This window comes from Lipotes vexillifer, unplaced genomic scaffold (assembly GCF_000442215.2).
Source record: "Lipotes vexillifer unplaced genomic scaffold, Lipotes_vexillifer_v1.1 scaffold333, whole genome shotgun sequence".
NCBI lineage: Eukaryota > Metazoa > Chordata > Mammalia > Artiodactyla > Lipotidae > Lipotes > Lipotes vexillifer.
In genome coordinates, this window is record NW_006790633.1 from 505,334 (window position 1) to 527,264 (window position 21,931).

The following is a 21,931-nucleotide window of genomic DNA, read 5'->3' on the forward strand; positions in this document are numbered from 1 at the left end:
GGTCCTCCCGGACCAGGGCACGAACCCACGTCCCCTGCATCGGCAGGCGTACTCTCAACAACTGCACCACCAGGGAAACCCTGAATTCTGTTAACTTTTGCTTGTCTGTAAAACTTTTGATTTCTCCATTGAATCTGAATGAGATCCTTGCCGGGTAGAGTAATCTTGGTTGTATGAACTTCCCTTTCATGACTTTAAGTAGATCATGCCACTCCCTTCTGGCTTGTAGATTTTCTGCTGAGAAATCAGCTGTTAACCTTATGGGAGTTCCCTTATATATTATTTATCATTTTTCCCTTGCTGCTTTCAATAATTTTTCTTTGTCTTTAATTTTTGCCAATTTGATTACTATGTGTCTTGGCATGTTTCTCCTTGGGTTTATCCTGTATGGGACTTGCTGTGCTTCCTGGACTTGGGTGGCTATTTCCTTTCCCATGTTAGGGAAGTTTTCAACTATAATCTCTTCAAATATTTTCTCTGGTCCTTTTTCTCTCTCTTCTCCTTCTTGGACCCCTATAATGCAAATGTTGTTGCATTTAATGTTGTCCCAGAGGTCTCTTAGGCTGTCTTCATTTCTTTTCATTCTTTTTTCTTTATCCTGTTCTGCAGCAGAGAATTCCATCATTCTGTCTTCCAGGTCACGTATCCATTCTTCTGCCTCAGTTATTCTTCTATTGATTCCTTCTAGTGTAGTTTTCATTTCAGTTATTGTATTGTTCATCTCTTTTTGTTTGTTCTTTAATTCTTCTAGGTCTTTGTTAAACATTTCTTACATCTTCTCGATCTTTGCCTCCATTCTTTTTCCAAGGTCTTGGATCATCTTCACTATCATTATTCTGAATTCTTTTTCTGGAAAGTTGCCTACCTCCACTTCATTTAGTTATTTTTCTGGGGTTTTATCTTGTTCCTTCATCTGGTACATAACCCTCTGCCTTTTAAACTTGTCTATCTGTGAATGTGGTTTTCTTTCCACAGGCTGCAGGATTGTAGTTCTTCTTGCTTCTGCTGTCTGCCCTCTGGTGGATGAGGCTATCTAAGAGGCTTGTGTTAAGTTTCCTGATGGATGGGACTGGTGGTGGGTAGAGCTGACTGTAAACTTTTTACTGAGCTCTGCTCTGGTGGGCAGAGCTCAATAAAACTTTAATCTGCTTGACTGCTGATGGGTGGGGCTGGGTTCCCTCCCCGTTGGTTGTTTGGCCAGAGGCAACCCAACACTGGAGACTACCTGGGCTCTTTGGTGGGGCTAATGACAGACTCTGCGAGGGCTCATGCCAAGGAGTACTTCCCAGAACTTCTGTTGCCAGTATCCTTGTCCCCATTGTGAGCCACAGCCACCCCCTGCCTCTGCAGGAGAACCTCCAACACTAGCAGGTATGTCTGGTTCAGTCTCCCTTAGGTTCACTGCTCCTTCCCCTGGGTCCCAATGCACACACTACTTTGTGTATGCGCTCCAAGATGGAGCCTCTGTTTCGCCAAGTCCTGTCAAAGTCCTGCAATCAAATCCCACTAAGCTTCAAAGTCTGATTCTCTAGGAATTCCACCTCCCCTTGCCAGAGGTCCAGGTTGGGAAGCCTGACGTGGGGCTCAGAACCTTCACACCAGTGTGTGGACTTCTGTGGTATAAGTGTTCTCCAGTCTGTGAGTCACCCAACCAGCAGTTATGGGATTTGATTTTATTGTGATTACACCCCTCCTACCCTCTCACTGTGGCTTCTCCTTTGTCTTTGGATGTGGGGTATCTTTTTTGGTGAGTTCCAGTGTCTTCCTGTCGATGATTGTCCAGAATCTAGTTGTGATTCTGGTGTTCTCACAAGAGGGAGTGAGAGCACGTCCTTCTACTCCACCATCTTGGTTCCTCTTCTCTGCTATATACTTTTAATGAATGAATTTTATTGTCTGTAAATTATGTATCATTAAAGGTGGGGGGAAAAAACAATATATGAATCTGAAAATAATTATTCACAACCTAGAATTTTATGCCTAGCCAAACTATCATTCAATTGTAAGAGTTAAGAAAAACACATCTTCAAAGATGCATGGTCTCAAAAACTATATCTTCTGGCACTCTGTCTTAGTAGGAACCCAAAGATACTTTCCATCAACATGAAGAAGTTAATCAAGAAAGAGTAACACATGAGGACCAGAAGACAAGAACCCCAACACAGCAGAAAGGTTGAGTACCTGAGAGGTAGATAGATGGACACGCCAGGATGAAAGCTGTGCTGCAGTCCTATTGCAGCAAGAAGATGGAGGACTATGTAGAAAAAATAATGAAGTAAAATACAGATGACTTGAGGAATTTGAATATACTGAGGATAGATACACTTTTGGTAGAAAGTTTGGGATTAAAATAGTGGTAAGTACATGAAACCTAAGCAAAGAAAAAATTAGGCAGTTATTAGCTCCAGGGAAAGAAAATGCAATGACACGGGCTTCCCTGGTAGCGCAGTGGTTGAGAGTCCGCCTGCTGATGCAGGGGACACAGGTTCGTGCCCCGGTCCGGGAAGATCCCACATGCCGCAGAGCGGCTGGGCCCATGGGCCATGGCCATTGAGCCTACATGTCTGGAGCCTGTGCTCTGCAATGGGAGAGGCCACAACAGTGAGAGGCCCGTGTACTGCAAAAAAAAAAATAGAAAATGCAATGACAGTACATTAAATGACTCAGCTCTAGATTATATTAACACAGTCATAATCATGAAAATACCAAAATTGATTGAAACAATGTTTATATAGCCCTTAGCATTTCAGTTTCAGATGTTACATGTGGACTTTCTGAATGGAATATGAGAATTTGCCTCCCTCTCAATCTTTCCCTTCTTCTATTCTGCAGATGAATGTGCTTACCTTTGAAAACCCTGGTCTACAATTCAAGATTAAGTGAAAGGCTGCATAATTAAGAAAACAAAGGCTAAACTATTACCTGAATACCAATATTTAAGAATTGATCTCAAAGAACTTCAAATCTATAGATAGGTTAAAATCCCTAAGGTCTAGAACACAACAAATGGTTTTAAATATATCTTCAAAATGGAGCTAATCATACTGCCTACCTCATGGGGTCAATGTCCAGGTTAAATGAGATAAAACATGAGAGTACTTAGAACAATACCTGGCACAGTGTGTGCACCTGAAACTCCTATCAGCAGTAATGGCAGTAGTTGTGGTGATGGTGATGGTGGTGATAGTGAGGGTGGTTCTGACAGTGGAGGTGGTGCTACTGGTTGTAGTGGTGGTGGTGATGGTGGTGATGATAATGGTGGTGGTGGTGTCGATGGTGGTGGATGTGTTGATGGTGATGATGGTGGTGGTGTTGATGGTGGTGATGATGGTGATGGTGGTCATGGTGGTGATGGTGGTCGTGGTGGTGATGGTGGTGATGGTGTTGATGATGGTGACGGGGGTGGGGGTGGTGATGGTGGTGCTGATGGTGATAGTGGTGATGGTGGTGGTGGTCATGGTGGTGGTGGTCATGGTGGTGATGATGGTGAAGGTGGTGACAGTGGTGATGATGGATGGTATAGTGGTGATGGTGGTGGTGGTGGTGATGGTGGTGGTGATGGTGATTGTGGTGGTGGTAGTGGTGATGGTGGTGGTGGTCATGATGGTGGTGGTCATGGTGGTGATGATGGTGAAGGTGGTGATGGTGGTGATGATGGATGGTATAGTGGTGATGGTGGTGGTGGTGGTGATGGTGATGGTGGTGGTGGTTGTGACAGTGATGCTGTCTGTTGCTTCTGCAGCTGATGCTGATCAAAGAACATTTGTGCTGCATTTCACAGTCACAAACCTTTGATGCTGGTAGTGATTCCCAGAGGGAGGTGGGGTAGGAATCATTATCACATCACACCCATTTCATAGAGGAGGAAACTAAAGCCCAGAGAGACAGTGTCTTGCCCAATTTTTCAGTGGCAAAGCTAAGATTCAAACCCTGCAGATAAGCTTTTTTATCACATTGCTTCAGACTACAATAGCACTGCCCAGCAGAAAGATCATCATGTCACATAGCTCAAAATTTCCCAGTGGCCACCTTTTTATAAAAGTAAAACAAAACAGATGAAATTGATTTTAATATAGGCAGGCTTCATTTTATTGCATTTCACTTTATTGCACTTCATACATATTGCATATTTTACAAATTGAAGGTCTGTGGCAACCCTGCATTAAACAAGTCCATCGGTGCCACTTTTCAACAGTGTTTGCTCACTTCACGTCTCAGGTCACATTTTGGTAATTCTCACAATATTTCAAACTTTTTCACTATTATTATATTTGTTATGGTGATCTGTGATCAGTGATCTTTGATGTTACTACTGTAATTGTTTTGGGGCACCATGAACAGCACCCAGATAAGATGACGAACTTAATCGATAAAAGTTATGTGTGGGGCTTCCCTGGTGGTGCAGTGGTTGAGAGTCCACCTGCTGATGCAGGGGACACTGGTTCGTGCCCCGGTCCGGGAAGATCCCACATGCTGCGGAGCGGCTGGGCCTGTGAGCCATGGCCGCTGAGGCTGCGCGTCCGGAGCCTGTGCTCCGCAACGGGAGAGGCCACAACAGTGAGAGGCCCGCGTACCGCAAAAAATAAAAAAAGTTATGTGTGTTCCGACTGCTCCACTGACCCATGTCTCTCTCCCTCTCCTTAGACCTCCCTATTCCCTGAGACACAACAATATTGAAATTAGGCCAATTAATAACCCCAGAATGGCCTCTAAGTGTTCAAGTGAAAGGAAGAGTCGCACATCTCTCACTTTAAATCAAAAGCTATAAAGGATTATGTTTAGTGAGAAAGGCATGTTGAAAGCCAAGATAGGCCAAAAGCTAGGCCTCTTGCACTAAACAGTTAGCCAAGTTGTGAATGCAAAGGAGAAGTTCTTGAAGGAAATTAAAAGTGCTATTCCAGTAAACACATGAATGATAAGAAAGCAAAACAACTGTATTGCTGATACAGAAAAAGTTTTAGTGGTCTGGAGAGAAGATCAAACCAGCCACAACATTTCCTTAAGCCAAAGCCTAATCCAGAGCAAGGCCCTAACTCTCTTCAATTCTGTGCAGTCTGAGAGAGGTGAGGAAAATACAGAAAAGTCTGAAGCTAGCAGAGGATTGTTCATGAGGTTTAAGGAAAGAAGCTATATCTTCATAACACTGAAGGGCAAGGTGAAGAAGCCAGTGCTGACGTAGAAACTGCAGCAAGTTATCCAGAAGATGTAGCTAAGATCATTAATGAAGGTGGCTATGCTAAACAACAGATTTTCCATGTAGATGAAACAACCTTTGATTAGAATAAGATACCATCTAGGACTTTTATAGCTAGAGAGGAGAAGTCAGTGGCTGGCTTCAAAGCTTCAAAGCACAGGCTGATTCTTGTTAGTGGCTAATGCAAGCTGGTGACTATAAGTTAAAGCCAATGCTCATTTACCATTCTGAAAGTCCTAGGGCCCTTAAAAATTATGCTAAATCTATTCTGCCTGTGCTCTATAAATGGAATAACAAAGCTTGGATGACAGCACATCTGTTTACAACATGGGTTACTGAATATTTTAAGCCCACTGTTGAGACATACTGTTCAGGGGAAAAAATAAAAAAGATTTCTTTCAAAATATTACTGCTCACTAACAATGCACCTTGTCATCCAAAAGCTCTGATGAAGACGTACAATGAGACTAATGTTGTTTTCATGCTTGCTAACCCAGCATCCATTCTGCAGCCCATGGATCAAGGAGTAAATTCCCCTTTCAAGTCTTACTGTTTAAGAAACACATTTTGTAAGGCTATCGCTTTATTTCTATAGCCATAGATAGTGATTCCTTTGGTGGCTCTGGGCAAACTGAATTGAAAATCTTCTGGAAAGGATTAATCATTCTAGATGCCATTGAGAAAATACATGATTCATGGGAAGAGGTCACACTATCAACATTAGCAGGAGTTTAGAAGAATTTGATTCCAACCCTGATGGATGACTTGGAGGGGTTCAAGACTTCAGTGGAGGAAGTAACTGCAGATGTGGTGGAAATAGCAAGAGAACAAGAATTAGAAGTGGAGTCTGAAGATGAGAGTGAATTGCTGTAATCTCATGATAAAACTTTAATGGATGAAGAGTTGCTTCTTACAGATGAGCAAAGAAAGCTGTTTCTTGAGAGGCAGTCTATGCCTGTTGAAGATGTTGGGAAAATTGTTGAAATGACTACAAGAGATTTAGAATATTACATAAACCTAGTAGATAAAGCAGTGGGAGGGTTTGAGAGGATTGACTCCAATTTTGAAAGAATTTCTACTGTGAGTAAAATACTATCAAGCAGCATTGCGTGCTACAGAGAAATCATTCACGAAAGGGAGAAAAAATGGCAAACTTCATATTTTAAGAAATTGACACAGTTACTCCAGCCTTCAGCAAACACCACCCTGACCAGTTAGCAGCCATCAACATTGAGGCAAGACCCTCCACCAGCAAAAAGATTACAACTCACTGAAGGCTCAGATGACGGTTAGCATTTTTTAGCAACAAAGTATTTTTAATTAAGTTATGTACATTGCCCTTTTTTATCTATAAATTATTTTTAACATCTTTATTACAGTATAATTGCTTTACAGTGTTGTGCTAGTTACTGCTGTATAACAAAGTGAATCAGCTATACGTATACATATATCCCCATATTCCCTCCCTTTTGCGTCTCCCTCCCACCCTCCTTATCCCACCCCACTAGGTGGTCACAAAGCACCGAGCTGATCTCCCTGTGCTATGCAGCTGCTTCCCACTAGCTATCTATTTTACATTTGGTAGTGTATATATGTCCATGTCACTCTCTGACTTCATCCCAGCTTACCCTTCCCCCTCCCCGTGTCCTCAAGTCCATTCTCTATGTCTGTGTCTTTATTCCTGTCCTGCCCCTAGGTTCATCAGAAAGATTTTTTTTTTAGATTCCATATATATGTGTTAGCGTACAGTATTTGTTTTTCTCTTTCTGACTTACTTCACTCTGTATGACAGACTCTAGGTCCATCCACCTCACTACAAATAACTCAGTTTTGTTTCTTTTTATGGCTGAGTAATATTCCATTGTATATATGTGCCACGTCTTCTTTATCCACTCATCTGTTGTTGGACACTTAGGTTGCTTCCATGTCCTGGCTATTGTAAATAGTGATGCAGTAAACACAGTGGTACGTCCCTCTTTTTGAATTATGCTTTCCTCAGGGTATATGCCCAGTAGTGAGATTGCTGGGTCATATGGTAATTCTATTTTTCTATTCTACTGTCCTCCATAATGGCTGTATCAATTTACATTCCCACCAATGGTGCAAGAGGGTACCCTTTTCTCCCCACCCTCTCCAGCATTTACTGTTTGTAGATTTTTTGATGATGGCCATTCTGACGGGTATGAGGTGATAACTCATTGTAGTTTTGGTTTGCATTTCTCTAATGATTAGTGACGTTGAGCATCCTTTCATGTGTTTGTTGGCAGTCGGTATATCTTCTTTGGAGAAATATCTATTTAGGTCTTCTGCCCATTTTTGGATTGGGTTGTTTGTTTTTTTAATATTGAGCTGCATGAGCTGCTTGTATATTTTGGAGATTAATCCTTTCTCCATTGATTCATTTGCAAATATTTTCTCCCATTCTGAGGGTTGTCTTTTGGTCTTGTTTATGGTTTCCTTTGCTGTGCAAAAGCTTTTAAGTTTCATTAGGTCCCATTTGTTTATTTTTGTTTTTATTTCCCTTTCTCTAGGAGGTGGGTCAAAAAGGATCTTGCCGTGATTTATGTCATAGAGTGTTCTGCCTATGTTTTCCTCTAAGAGTTTATAGTGTCTGGCCTTACATTCAGGTCTTTAATCCACTTTGAGTTTATTTTTGTGTGTATGGTGTTAGGGAGTGTTCTAATTTCATTCTTTTGCATGTAGCTGTCCAGTTTTCCCAACACCACTTCTTGAAGAGGCTGTCTTTTCTCCATTGTATACTCTTGCCTCCTTTAAAAGATAAGGAGACCATATGTGCATGAGTTTATCTCTGGGCTTTCTGTCCTGTTCCATTGATCTATATTTCTGCTTTTGTGCCAGTACCATACTGTCTTGATTACTCTAGCTTCATAGTATAGTCTGAAGTCAGGGAGCCTGATTCCTCCAGCTCTATTTTTCTTTCTCAAATTGTTTTGGCTATTCGGGGTCTTTTTTATTTCCATACAAATTGTGAAATTTTTTGTTCTAGCTCTGTGAAAAATGCCATTGGTAGTTTGATAGGGATTGCATTGAATCTGTAGGTTGCTTTGGGTAGTATAGTCATTTTCACAATGTTGATTCTTTCAATACAAGAACATGGTATATCTCGCCATCTGTTTGTATCATCTTTAATTTCTTGCATCAGTGTCTTATAGTTTTCTGCATACAGGGCTTTTGTCTCCCTAGGTAGGTTTATTCCTAGGTATTTTATTCTTTTTGTTGCAATGGTAAATGGGAGAGTTTCCTTAATTTCTCTTTCAGATTTTTCTTCATTACTGTATAGGAATACAAGAGATTTCTGCATTAATTTTGTATCCTGCTACTTTATCAAATTCATTGATTAGCTCTATTAGTTTTCTGGTAGCCTCTTTAGAATTCTCAATGTATAGTATCATGTCATCTACAAACAGTGACAGTTTTACTTCTTCTTTTCTGGTTTGGATTCCTTTTATTTCTTTTTCTTCTGTGATTGCCATGGCTAAAACTGAAGTAATCAAAGAGGAAATCAAAAAATACCTAGAAACAAATGACAATGAAAACACGATGACCTAAAACCTATTGGATGCAGCAAAGCAGTTCTAAGAGGGAAGTTTATAGCAATACAATCCTACCTCAAGAAACAAGAAAAATCTTAAATAACAGCCTAACCTTACACCTAAAGCAATTAGAGAAAGAAAAACAAAAATAACCCAAAGTTAGCAGCACGAAAGAAATCATAAAGGTCAGATCAGAAATTAATGAAAAAGAAATGAAGGAAACAATAGCAAATATCAGTAATACTAAAAGCTGGTTTCTTGAGAAGATAAACAAAATTGATAAACCATTAGCCAGACTCATCAAGAAAAAACGGGAGAAGACTCAGATCAACAGAATCAGAAATGAAAAAGGAGAAGTAACAGCTGACACGGCAACAATATAAAGGATCGTGAGAGATTACTACAAGCAACTATAGGCCAATAAAATGGACAACCTGGAAGAAATGGACAAATTCTTAGAAAAGCACAACCTTCCGAGACTGAACCAGGAAGAAATAGAAAATGTGAACAGACCAATCACAAGCACTGAAATTGAAACTGTGATTAAAAATCTCCCAACAGGGCTTCCCTGGTTGCTCAGTGGTTAAGAATCTGCCTGCCAATGCAGGGGACACGGGTTCAATCCCTGGTCCAAGAAGATCCCACATGCCACAAAGCAACTAAGCCCATGCACCACAACTACTGAGCCCACATGCCACAACTACTGAGCCTGCATGCTGCAACTACCAAAGCCTGCGTGCCTAGAGTCCGTGCTCTGCAACAAGAAAAGCCACCGCAATGAGAAGCCTGTGCCCCACAACGAAGAGTAGCCCCTGCTCGCCTCATAGCAACGAAGCCCCAACGCAGCCAAAGAAAACAATCTTCCAACAAACAAAAGCTCAGGACCAGATGGCTTCACAGGCGAATTCTATCAAACATTTAGAGAAAAGCTAACACCTGTCCTCTCAAACTCTTCCAAAATGTAGCAGAGGGAGGAACACTCCCAAACTCATTCTACGAGGCCACCATCACCCTGATACCAAAATCTGATAAAGATGTCACAAAGAAAGAAAACTACAGGCCAATATCACTGATGAACATAGATGCAAAAATCCTCAGCAAAATACTAGCAAACAGAATCCAACAGCACATTAAAAGGATCATACACCATGATCGAATGGGGTTTATCCCAGGAATGCAAGGATTCTTCAATATACACAAATCAATCAATGTGACACACCATATTAACAAATTGAAGGATAAAAACCATATGATAGGGGCTTCCCTGGTGGCGCAGTGGTTGACAGTCCGCCTGCTGATGCAGGGGACGTGGGTTCGTGCCCCGGTCTGGGAAGATCCCACATGCCACGGAGAGGCTGGGCCCGTGAGCCATGGCCGCTGAGCCTGCGCGTCCGGAGCCTCTGCTCCGCAACGGGAGAGGCCACAACGGGGAGAGGGCCGCCTACCGCAAAAAAAAAATAATAATAATCTCAATAGACGCAGAAAAAGCTTTCGACAGAATTCAACACCCATTTATGATAAAAATTCTCCAGAAAGTAGGCTTAGAGGGAACCTACCTCAATATAATAAAGGTCATATATGACAAACCCACAGCCAACATCGTTCTCAATGGTGAAAAACTGAAACCATTTCCTCTAAGGTCAGGAAAAAGACAAGGTTGCCCACTCTCACCACTATTATTTAACATAGTTTTGGAAGTGTACATTGTCTTTTTAGACATAATGCTTTTGCACACTTAATAGATTATAGCATAGTGTAAATATAACTTTTACGTGCACTGGGAAACCAAAAACTTCGTGTGACTTGCTTTATTGCAATATTTGCTTTATTGCAGTGGTCTGGAACTGAACCCACAGTATCTCTGAGGTACACCTGTACTTTATGTAACCCAACATATCCAAAATATTATCATTTCAACATATAATCAATGTAAAAATTATTAATGGGATATTTTACATTCTTTGTTTTCACACTAAGTACTAGAAATCCGGTGTGTATTTTGTACTTGGAGCACATTCTCATTTCACTGTGGCTAGTGGCTACGTTATTGGCCAGCAAAAGTCTAGAAGGATCCAACAATGGCTTTGACACTGAGTGTGGTATTGAGAGAATCTCAGACAACTGGAAGCATGATTGCTGCTTGACTCATCTTTATTCCTGAAGAGGAAAAACTCTTATCTCAAGTTGAGCTCCCCAAAGTCAGGCAGGCAAGGTACAAAAATTATTGCAGTTCACAAACTGTATTTTTCTTTTTCTTATCCTCCCCCTCTTCTTTCTTTCCTTCTTCTTGAGCAACAGCTGCTAAAACGTCTAATCCAGGTGTTAACACTGAGTGAACTTCAACTCATCTACAAGCAGTCACATGGTCCCTGCCTTCTGAAGGTTTTCTGACCTCCAGCTGAATTACACATGGTGCTGCACCAGGCACAGTGCAAAACCAATGACCCCTCCGACAACACTGGGCACTCATCTTTATGCTTCCAGCAGGGAGATATGGATGAAGGAGAAAAAAGAAGGAAGGAGAGAGAAATGGAAGAAGGGAGGGAGGAAAGAGTACAGGGTCAAATAGTGGCCACCAAAATTCATGTTCATCTGGAATCTCATAATATGACTTTATTTGGGAAAAAATTTCTTTTCATATGTAATTAGTTAAGATGAGGTCATACTGGATATAGGTAGACCCTAATTCAATGACTGGTATCCTTAAAAGAAGAGGGAAATTTGGACATAGACATAGAAGACACAAGAAAGAACATCATGTGAAGACAGGGGTAGAGATTGAGTGATGCATCTACAAGCCAAAAAACACCAAGGATTGCTGGAGACCACCATAAGCTAGGAAACAAGCATGGACCAGGTTCTCCCTCTGAGCATCCAGGAGGAACCAACCCTGACAACACCTTGATTTTGGACTTCTGACCTCCAGAACAATTAGAGAATACATTTCTGTTGTTTTAAGCCATCCATCTTGTGGTAATTTGCTATGGCAGCCCTACAAAGCTAGTACAGAAAGGGAAGGCCAAGCCAGACATGCTCTCCTGTGAAAATCAGTAAAGAAAAAACATAGGATCAAAAAGAACTGCAGTTGAGAAAATCAGCTCCCCTCCCCCTCCCCCCTCTCTGATCACCCATTCTGGTCATTACACCTGAGTCCCAGGTTTGCTATGAAGAGATTAAGCCTTAAAATGAGGGGTTCAAGAATTTCAAATATTGTCTGCTAAAAGAGAAATTCACTACTCTACATGACTGCTGAGGACAGGATGAAAACCAGAGACTAAAAGACAGAGGAAAACAAATTTCAGCTCCACCTGTAGAAATCTTAAACAAGCAGAAGTGATCCATGGCAAGTGGGCTACCTCACATGATGAACTGATCCAGGAGGTATTAAAAAGAGGCTATGGGGATTTTATCTTTCTGATATCAACAGAAGAATTCCTGGTGGGATAGGAGAATAAACTGGATGATCACAGGACCCTTTTCCATTGAAGTGGACACTGCATAGATAAGGTTCTGGGTCTGCTGGGCCCCAACTTCCAGGAGACATGACCCATTCCCCATAACACATGGCCCTGCCCCTAGCATTGGCTGATCAGATTCTCAGGTATTTTGACTAATACGGAGACTCTAATCAGAGAGATGCGGGGGCTAAGGCGGGAACTTGCTTGGATAACTTGGGACCAGAGCAAGTCATGGCCACGTGCAGGTTAAATTTATGCAGGAGCAGGAAATATGAGTAGACAGGAAAAACCAACAGGAAGGGAAAAAGAAGAAAGAAGCAGACTTCTGGTGTTTCTACTTACTTATTTCTGCATGTCAAACTACTGCAAAATTTGGTGGCTCAAAATGACAACCATTTTATTACATAGCATGAATTTGCGGATTAGAAATTCAGGCAGTGCTCAGCTGAGTGATTCTTCTGTTCTGCCTGATATAGGCAGAAGTCGCTGTGCGGTAATCTGCTAGCACTTGGGCTGGTGTAGGAGTATCAGAGATGGTTTCACTCCTGTGTCTGGCACCTTGGCAGGGACAGCTGGAAGCCAGGCTCAGCTGGGGCTATAAACAAGAGTGGCTACCTGTGGTCTCTCCAGCACGGCGTTTCAGAGTCATTAAACTTCTTACAAGAGAGTCAGGTCTCCTGTAGTGAGTGTTTCAGTGAACAAGCCAGAAGCTGCGTGGCCTTTTAGGACCCAGCCTTAAAGTCACATAGCAACATTTCTGTCATACTCTATTGGTTGAAGCAGTCATAAGCCCACCCAGATTCAAGGGGCGGGGATTTCTGTCATACTCTATTGGTTGAAGCAGTCATAAGCCCACCCAGATTCAAGGGGTGGGGATATAGACCCACCACTCTATGGCGGGGGGAGTCAAAGAATTTGTGACCATGGTTTAAAACCACCACCCCAGAGAGGGAAGTGATGGGAGGAGTTGCTTTCCAGTTTACAATTCTCATGAGATAGCCTAATCCTTAGCAATAAACCCTCTTTTTACATGGTTCACTTGAGTAGGGTTCTAAGCCTTGCAACCAAAATAGTTCCATTTGGGGCTGAATTTTGTCCCACAAAAAAAAATTTTTTTAATAAATTTATTTATTTTTGACTGTGTTGGGTCTTCATTGCTGGGTGCGGGCTTTCTCTAGTTGCAGCAAGCAGGGGCTACTCTTCATTGCAGTGCACGGGCTTCTCATTGCGATGGCTTCTCTTGTCACAGAGCACGGGCTCTAGGCAAGCGGGCTCAGTAGTTGTGGCTTGCGGGTTCAGTCATTGTGGCGCACAGGCTTAGTTGCTCCGCAGCATGTGGGATCTTCCTGGACCAGGGCACAAACCCATGTCCCCTGCATTGGCAGGTCGATTCTTAACCACTGCGCCACCAGGGAAGTCCCTGTCCCCCAAAATTGAATGTTGAAGTCCTAACCCCTAGTACCTCAGAATATGACTGTATTTGGAGATAGGGTCTTTAAAGAGGCGATTACGTTAAAATGAGGTCTTTAGAATGGGTCCTAATCCAACGTGAATTGTCTGTTTATAAGAAGAGATTAGGACACAGAAACACACAGAGGAAAGACCACGGAAAAACACAGGGAGAAGATGGCCGTCTACAAGCCAAAGAGAGAGGCTTCAGAAGAAACTGACCCTTCCAATGCACTGTTCTTGAACTTCTAGCCTCCAGAACTGGGAAAAAATAAATTTCTATTTTATAAACCCTCCAATCTGTGGTATTTTATTAGGGCTGCCTGAGCAAACTCATACTAGCCCTGACTCATCAAATGTGCCCAGTGTAGGTATGTTGGTGCTAACATGAGCAACGGGGAGACTGGACCTGCAAGCCTACTGGTTAGAGCAGGATGGCCCCAGTCCAGGCAGCTCCAGTGCACAGCCAGAGCACAAAGCACGTTGGGAGCCCAGGTCACTGCCTGCCCGGTGTGCATCCCCTGGAATCAGGAGATACAGAACCGGTGACTTTTTTCTCCCATCTCCCCTCCTGGCAAAGAAAAGCATTGACTGTCACCCTTTACAAGAGCAGCAGCACGCTTTTCTTCTGAAAAAGAAACACTATCTTGGTTCATCTTTCTTACGAATACAGACATGTGAATGTGACTTCACGCGTGCACACATGCTTGTACACACCCCCCCAGGCCCGCGCGTGCACACACGCGCACACACACACACACACACACACACACACACACACATCCACACACTCTACCCTTCTTGTTCCCTCTCTAACACACTTTCTTTTCTATCCCATGCAATAACCCAAGAGTCAGGAAACCTGGGTTTGGTCCCAGCTCTACTAAACTTCCCTTAATCTTCCCAGGTTTCCGCCTGCTCAGCTTTAAATGAAAGATGATTCCTAAGATGGCTTTTAGCAGTAAAGGCTTGTGGGTCCATAATCTCAGTATAGTGAAGAAGCCCTTGCCTAGCGTTAGGGCCACGTCTTTCCTGCTGCTGATTAGCCAGAGCAGCTCAGGTCACCTCTCCCAGCCTCAATTTCCCCCACCATGAAAGGTACCTAATGGTCTCCAGGCTCGCCTCTGACATCCTGGGACCCAGGACTGCTCTTTTTCCTATAAATCCACTTTCCAGACTTCGTTTTTTCTTGCCCTTCCTGCCTTGAACAAAAAAGTCTCCTCCTTGCTGTCCTGAGCCCCCCATCTCTCCTTGCTGCTTGATCGCCCCACCACCCAGGCCCTCGTCCACACTGGTTCACCGAATGCTCCCAGCTCCCACCCTTCCCTCTCCATCTCAAGTTGCACCCCACCATGGGGAGACCCACCTACCACCCTGACCTCAACCCAGCGGCCACTCCGGTACCCACCCCTGCAGTCCCACCATCAACATCTCATCCCCGGCCGTGGCAGACTCCCTCCTCTTATTCATTCACTCCCACGATGCACACTTTGTTTGTTTGTTTGCGGTACGCGGGCCTCTCACCGATGTGGCCCCTCCCGTTGCGGAGCACAGGCTCCGGACGCGCAGGCTCAGCGGCCATGGCCCACGGGCCCAGCCGCTCCGCGGCACGTGGGATCCTCCCGGACCGGGACACGAACCCGTGTCTCCTGCGTCGGCAGGCGGACTCTCAACCACTGCGCCACCAGGGAAGCCCAATGCCCACTTTTGATTCTCATTAAGACCTCTCTCTCCTGCGTGCTGATTTCCATCCCTTCTTAAGCTGGCCTGAGGCCATGAGTCCTTGTTTAACCCACTCTCTGGCTGTCACTGCCAACCCGTCGCCACCTTGCTCCTCAGTCACATTGAACCCAGAAAGCCTCACAGCTTTGTAGCTGAGCCTCCATCCCCAGCTCTGGACACCAGAATTCCACTAGAGAAAACATCCAGCTGCATGGGCAGGCGCCAAAGGAAAGGCCACAGCAGAGATCAACCATCCCTCCACTTCTCCCCACCGGCCCTTCTCTGATGCCCCATGGTACTTTCCAAACCTCTCCCAGGCCCCTGCAGCCCCCAGCCTGGGAAGCTGACCTCGCCTCCTACTTTGCAGAGAAAGTAGAGGCCGTCAGGAAAGAACACCCTCACCTTCCTGCCGCCCCACCTACATGCTTTGTACATTTGCGCTGCCCTTCCTGCCGCATGGAAGGGGTGCCCGCCACCTGTTCAGGACTAATCCCACCCCCTATGCCAAGATTCTCCCCACCCCCAATTCCCTAAGTCCCTGTCCCACCAAGAAGCGCCCTGTCTCTCAGTGTGTCCTTTCTCCCGCAGTGGGCACTCCGGGCTCAACACAAATGCTTGATTAGGACTCTCCTTTCTGGAAAAAAAAGAAAGTCTTCAACTTTGCCCTTGCCTTTAGTAGCAACGTATTTCCCCCCTACTTTCCTGGCTGAGAAACCTGAAAGCAGGCTTGTCTATAATTTCTTATTTTTCACTCATGCATTTGAAAAGTGAAAATCTTTTAGCGTTTTTCTTTCTGTTAATAAAAGTGTATATGCTCACTGTTTATTTATAAAAGTGTCAAATCATGCAGGAACATTTAAAAACCAATGTGGAAATCTCTTCTGCCAGGGAGGACTAGGTGTAGTCTGTTGCTGCACCCACTGCTCCAACCCCAGCCAGAGCTGGGCAGACAAAGAGAGCGGATGTTGTGGCTTCTGGGGTCATTCAGAAGCTGGAAGCACAGTGGCTCTTTCCAGCAGGAGCAAAAGCCATGAAGGAGAAAGAGCTGCCTGCAGAGACAAGACTCCAGGCAGAGAGAGGGGAAGAAATACTCTAGCTTCTCTCCAACCCCACCCACCGACCTCCTGCCAGTGCCTCCCATTGGTGGAACCCAGCTGGAAACCAGATGTCACAGGAGCCCTGCAAACACAGCCTGCAAGGGTGGCCACTCCTGGATGCAGAGCAGGGGAAAGGTGCAGAGTGGATAACAAGGCAAAGCATAGGTACTACTTTTATCTTCATTTACACATGAAGAAACAAGGCACAGAAAACTTAAGCAACTTGCCCAATATCACAGAACAAGTAGAGAGGTGGAGATTTGAACCCAGAGACAGCCCGGATCTGAAACCCCCAATCTTAACTGGCAGTGCTCTAGCACCTTCCCTAGAGCCTCTGGTCTAGCAGCTTGTGGCTTCCTCTGGCTTTTCTGTCTTCCATCCCATATCTTTTTTTATTTCTGTCAGGCACAGACAGTGTTGCTGGCACATACACAGGGCTTTGGGGTCAGACAGACAAATTCCATTCCAGCTCCACTAGTGATTAGCTGGGTAAAGTTACTTAATCTATTCAGTCGACACATGGTTATTCAGCACTGACTATATGCCAGTCCCAAGGGACTTGACCCCTTCCAGCATCTGTTTTCTCATCTGGACAATGGGCCTGATGGTATACACTGGTCAAGCAGATACAGTGAGGCAACTGAGGGTCTGCTATGTTATTATTACATTGGCTCCCCCCAAATGCTGATTTTCCCATTCCTCCCTCTTTCCCACCTTCTTGTCCCTGTCAAAGCTTTTCGGTCTTCCTTGCCTGTATCATTGTTCATCTTGGCTGGTGGCTCATGCAACAGATGTCACTGGCCCCATTGGAGCAAAGGCCCCAGAACAGCAACACCCCCAAGTCACTTGCTGCCCCCCCCCCAAGGACAGACCTGCATTTCCCAGAGCCTCAGGGTCCCCATCTGGAAAGTGGGTGGGGGGAGTAGGACCCAGCCAGCTCCCAGTTTGTCCACCAAGAAGAGAGACAGAGCAGCAAGAGGAAAACTCTTTGCAAATGTGAAAAGCATTTAAGAACACGAGCGTTAACAGTAATGGTGTCAGGCAGCAGAACTTGGTGTCGGTTCAAAGGGGATCCCCATGCAGGTCCTGCTAAGTCCATCCTGCTTGGCATCCTCTCTGGGGTGGTGGATTTGGGAAGACTCTCATTCAGATCCTTCCTCTGCCGCTCACAAGCCCTGTGGCCTTGGCAAGACCTGTTATCCTGGGCCTCAGGCTCCTTCTCTGCGAAATGGGGAAAGAGGCCCTTGGCAGCATCCACTCGGGCGGCTGCAAGGGGCAGAAGCCATACTCGGTAGGGAGATGTGAAGAGACCTTAGTGAAGGAAGGAAGCTGCTACCTCCCCTGGGGCTGAGGCCCAGTGTAAGAGCTGGAGACACAGAAGGGGCCCCCACTGGGATCCACTGAGGGATACTGAGCTGCAGCAGGGAGGGGAGGGGAGGAAACACCGCAACCTCTCTCTTCCCGGCCTCTGATGTCCTGCTAGTATCTCAAACAATCCCAGGCAATGCTGCCTGTAGGAGCCCAGCCTCCCAGGCATAGAGAGAAGGGCAAAGAGAGGGCCTGGAGGGGAAGCAGGCATCACACCCTCAGCCGCATCGTGGTTCCGCTGGAAGAAACAAAGGGCTGGGAAACGCCTGGCACATCTCCCGCCCGAAGTCAGCACCCCCTGCTCACCTGCTCACCAGTTGTTCTGGCGTGAACACTGCCCCCTGCTCTGTTCTTCTGTCCCTTCTTCGTCCATACCAGGGGAAGACCTGGTTATCCCCTGTCCTCTTAGGGAGGAATTAATTGATAAAAATGACAACTTTCAGCTCCATTCTGATGACCAAATTTCACCTCAGGTCTCACTTCACAGGGGTGTGGCAAAGCACCAGACCTCCCCGACTTCAACAAAGCTTTAGAATCCTTGGCTCTGACCTCCCAAAGCGGGGCAGTCAGGGCTTCCATCTTTAATGTACTCTTTGGCCCTCGGGGTCAAAGGAAATGAATCAAATCAACTGAGTCCAAATTGATTCTACTCACATACCCCGTGTAGCTTAGCGGTTTGGTTAAACACATTCCCTTTGAAGCCAGCCAACCCCAGGCAAGCTGGTGGACTTCTCTGAGCCTCACTTTCCTCATTGCAAAAATAATCACGCTGCCCATCTGTGGGTTGCTGTGGGAATAGAAGGAAAGGACTGGACACAGAGAAGCCTTCCATAGCCTCTCCTGCCCCAGGTCAACCCTGTGGTGCAGGTGTGGCAGATAAACAAACAGGATCGTAATAACCAGGAAGGAATTTCTCATGGACCCACACCAGTGAGTTCATCTCAAATCCAGGTCTGCCTTTGCCCAAAGCCAGTGGCCCTCCACGTCCTCTGCCTGTCCCAACCGGCCTTCCCAGTTGACTTGTACCCGTCAGGGAACAGTCACTATATTTTGAAGAAGGCAGAAACATTTTCTTTCTGCTTTGGTTTGAGAACGCGTCCTGTGGCTTTATTTTTCCAGTAATTATTTCTTTCTTGTTACAGGCAGTTGGGAAGCTAGGTGTGCAGATGTAGGCTTCCAGGGATCTCAGCTGTGGAGACACCGCTGAAAGGCAGAGGGTGGCAGGAGGTTCTGAATGGAGCACCCACGCGAGGAAATGGAGATGCTGACCACATCTGGTTCTTTGGACTTTTCTTTCACTGAAACTACCAGCATTGGGTGTTGGAGTCAGGACCCCGGGAACCTCAGGCTTCTTCCTGACCACCACCACCCCCAAAGCCTGGAGCAGCACATTCCTCCAGATCCTGCCCTCCAAATCTAGAAAACGGGTTTTTTCCACTCTTGCAAGGCTATGGGATGAGTTCAAGGGATCCAGGAAGTCAATGTTAGAGGTTGGTTCAGAAATGAACTTTGGAGTCTTGACTTTGAGTCCTGACCTGAACTTTGCTCTGCATGACCTTTGGGCAAATTACTTCATGCTCTCATCCTCATTTTTCTCATCTGTGAAGTGGGGGTGATAATGCATACCTCCAGGCGTCCTGAGGAGCGTGCAGTGAGGTCACATCTAGAAGGCCTCCACACAGGGCTGGAAGTGCTCAGCAAGTGGGAGGGGTGTTGAGGGAACAAGATGCATCAGAGCAGAAGCCACGCTCTCCTGCCACGCAGGCTAGGGGTGCCCAAGAGCAGCCTCCTGGGTTCTTTAGGCCAAGACAAGGCTCCTATCTGCAGGCCTCAGGCCTCCCTGCCCCTCTCAACCTGTTGTACCCTCTTACTCAAAAGAAAAGCCAAGAGAAGGGAAGGGAAGAGAAAAAGAGAGAAGAGAAGCGAAGAAAAGAAAAGAAAAGGAGCATCCTTCCTCTGGAGACCGTTGTGCTGAAACTAGCTGGGGAATGCTAGAGACAGTCACTCCACGCTCAGTATGTTGAGCCACTTTCTGGGCTTAAAAAAATATATTATTGTTTACCTAACGGTTCTTCTGTGAGAAATGGGTGTCTGTTCCTTTAAACAGAACACAGCGCTGCAGACAGAGCGGCTCCGGGGTTGTTTGCAGCCAGAGGAGGGGGAGACAGAGGACATCCTGTTGTTGAGTAGAAACAACAGAGACAGACAGACAGACAGGGAGGAAAGGTCAGCACAGACCCTAGCAGGCGAACCCAGCTCGTTTTTTTCAATATTTTCTTTCAAAAAGAAAATATTCACTTTTTGTTTTTTTTTTTTGGGGGGGGGGGGCTTACATTTGCCAGTCTAACCCCAGATCCTACTGGCTTACTTAAGACAGGGGAACCTTTTCCAAGCGGAGTGGCATATCAAGATAAAAGAGGTACTGACAGTCTCAGGTCCTTGAACTTTGTGCAGAAGGTAGCGTGTTGCAAGCTTTTCCTAAATTCAGGACTTGGGAATAGGAATCAGGAAAAACATATGTCATTTGCTGAATGGTGGTGCCTATCATATATTATCTCCAATCTTCCCAAGAGCCCTGCCAGGGAGGTTTATGCATCACCATTTTACAGATGTAGAAACCGAGGCTCAGGCAGATGAGCCAAATCAGACTGTGTGACTCTCCTGCTTACATTTAGAAAGTGGCTCCCAAGATCCTGCAGGATCTGGTCCCTGCCTACTCCTCCCGTCCCATCTCCTCACCCTCATCCTTGCTCACCATGCTCTGTCACACCTTCAAAACTCTCTCAGTTCCTCTTACACTGTGCTACCCTAAGTGAGAGCCACAGCCTCAGACCAGCAGCAGCAGCACCTGGGAGCTGGCTGGAAATTCGGGAGTTCAGCCCCATCCTAGAGTCTGCCTTTTTAATAATACCCCCAGGTGCACATTAAAGTGTGAGAAGCACCACTACTGCACATCTAGTTTTTTCGACCTCAGGACCTTTGCACATGCTGCTCCCGCTGTGTAAAACGATCCTCTTTCATCTGGGCCTGACTTGGCCCTACTCATCCTGAACTCATATGTCACTTCCTCAGGAAGGGCTCCCTTGACCCTCCAATAACGTTATTCTCCCTTAAAAGTCCACTTCTTCTCTCTTATAGCACTTTTTGCAATGTAATTACTTACTGAATGTCTGTCTCTGTGAAGACTGAGGCCATGTCTCACTGGCTTACCAGGAGCATGGTAGGAGTTGCACAAACATATGTTGAATGAATAAACATGGTGCTATTTCTGGTGCTGCAAGGAGAAAGGTTCACAAACAGACCCACTGCTTGGGGCATTGGGGCTCTTGAGGCATTTTCATTCAGTTTCAGCAAATATTTACTAGGCGCTATTATGTATCCATAGCTGGGGTCATACGTGTAAGGAGGCTACTTGTGACACAGTGGATCCCTGAATTCGGAACAGTGATTCTGTTGTCCCGTTTAGGGCACAAGGTCAGGGGCTGAATAAAACTAAGCCAAGAAATGTACATTCCTGGTGGTAACAACAAAGAACCCTCAGAAGAAGGGATAGGAAATTAACATTTCCTGGGTCCCACTTCAGGGCCAGGCACCTACACAGCTTGTAAACGTCATATATATATATATATATGGTACATCGTTATATATATGTATATATACACACAAAGTGTAAAGGACTAGAATTAGCCAAGATAATCGTGAAGAAGAAAGATTCATGCTTTCACATATCAAGACATATTATAAATTTACAGTAATTAAATCCATGTGGTTTTGGCGCAGAGACTGACAAATAGACCCATAGAAGAAAACAGAGAGTCCAGAAAGAGACCAACGCATAAATGGAAACTACCTACATGCAGTGATGACATTATCCATCAATGAGGAGAAGCTGGGTTGCTCAGTGACTGGCGCTACGCCAACTAGCTACTCACATGGAAGAAGTAAAGTGAGATTTCTCACCCACTCTACAAACAAATAAAATCCAGATGGATTAAAGACTAGACTTTTTTTTGAAAGCTTTATATTTGTTTTAGAGAAAATAGAGGAGAGTATCTTTATAATATTGGCATATGGAAAGCTCCTTAAAAC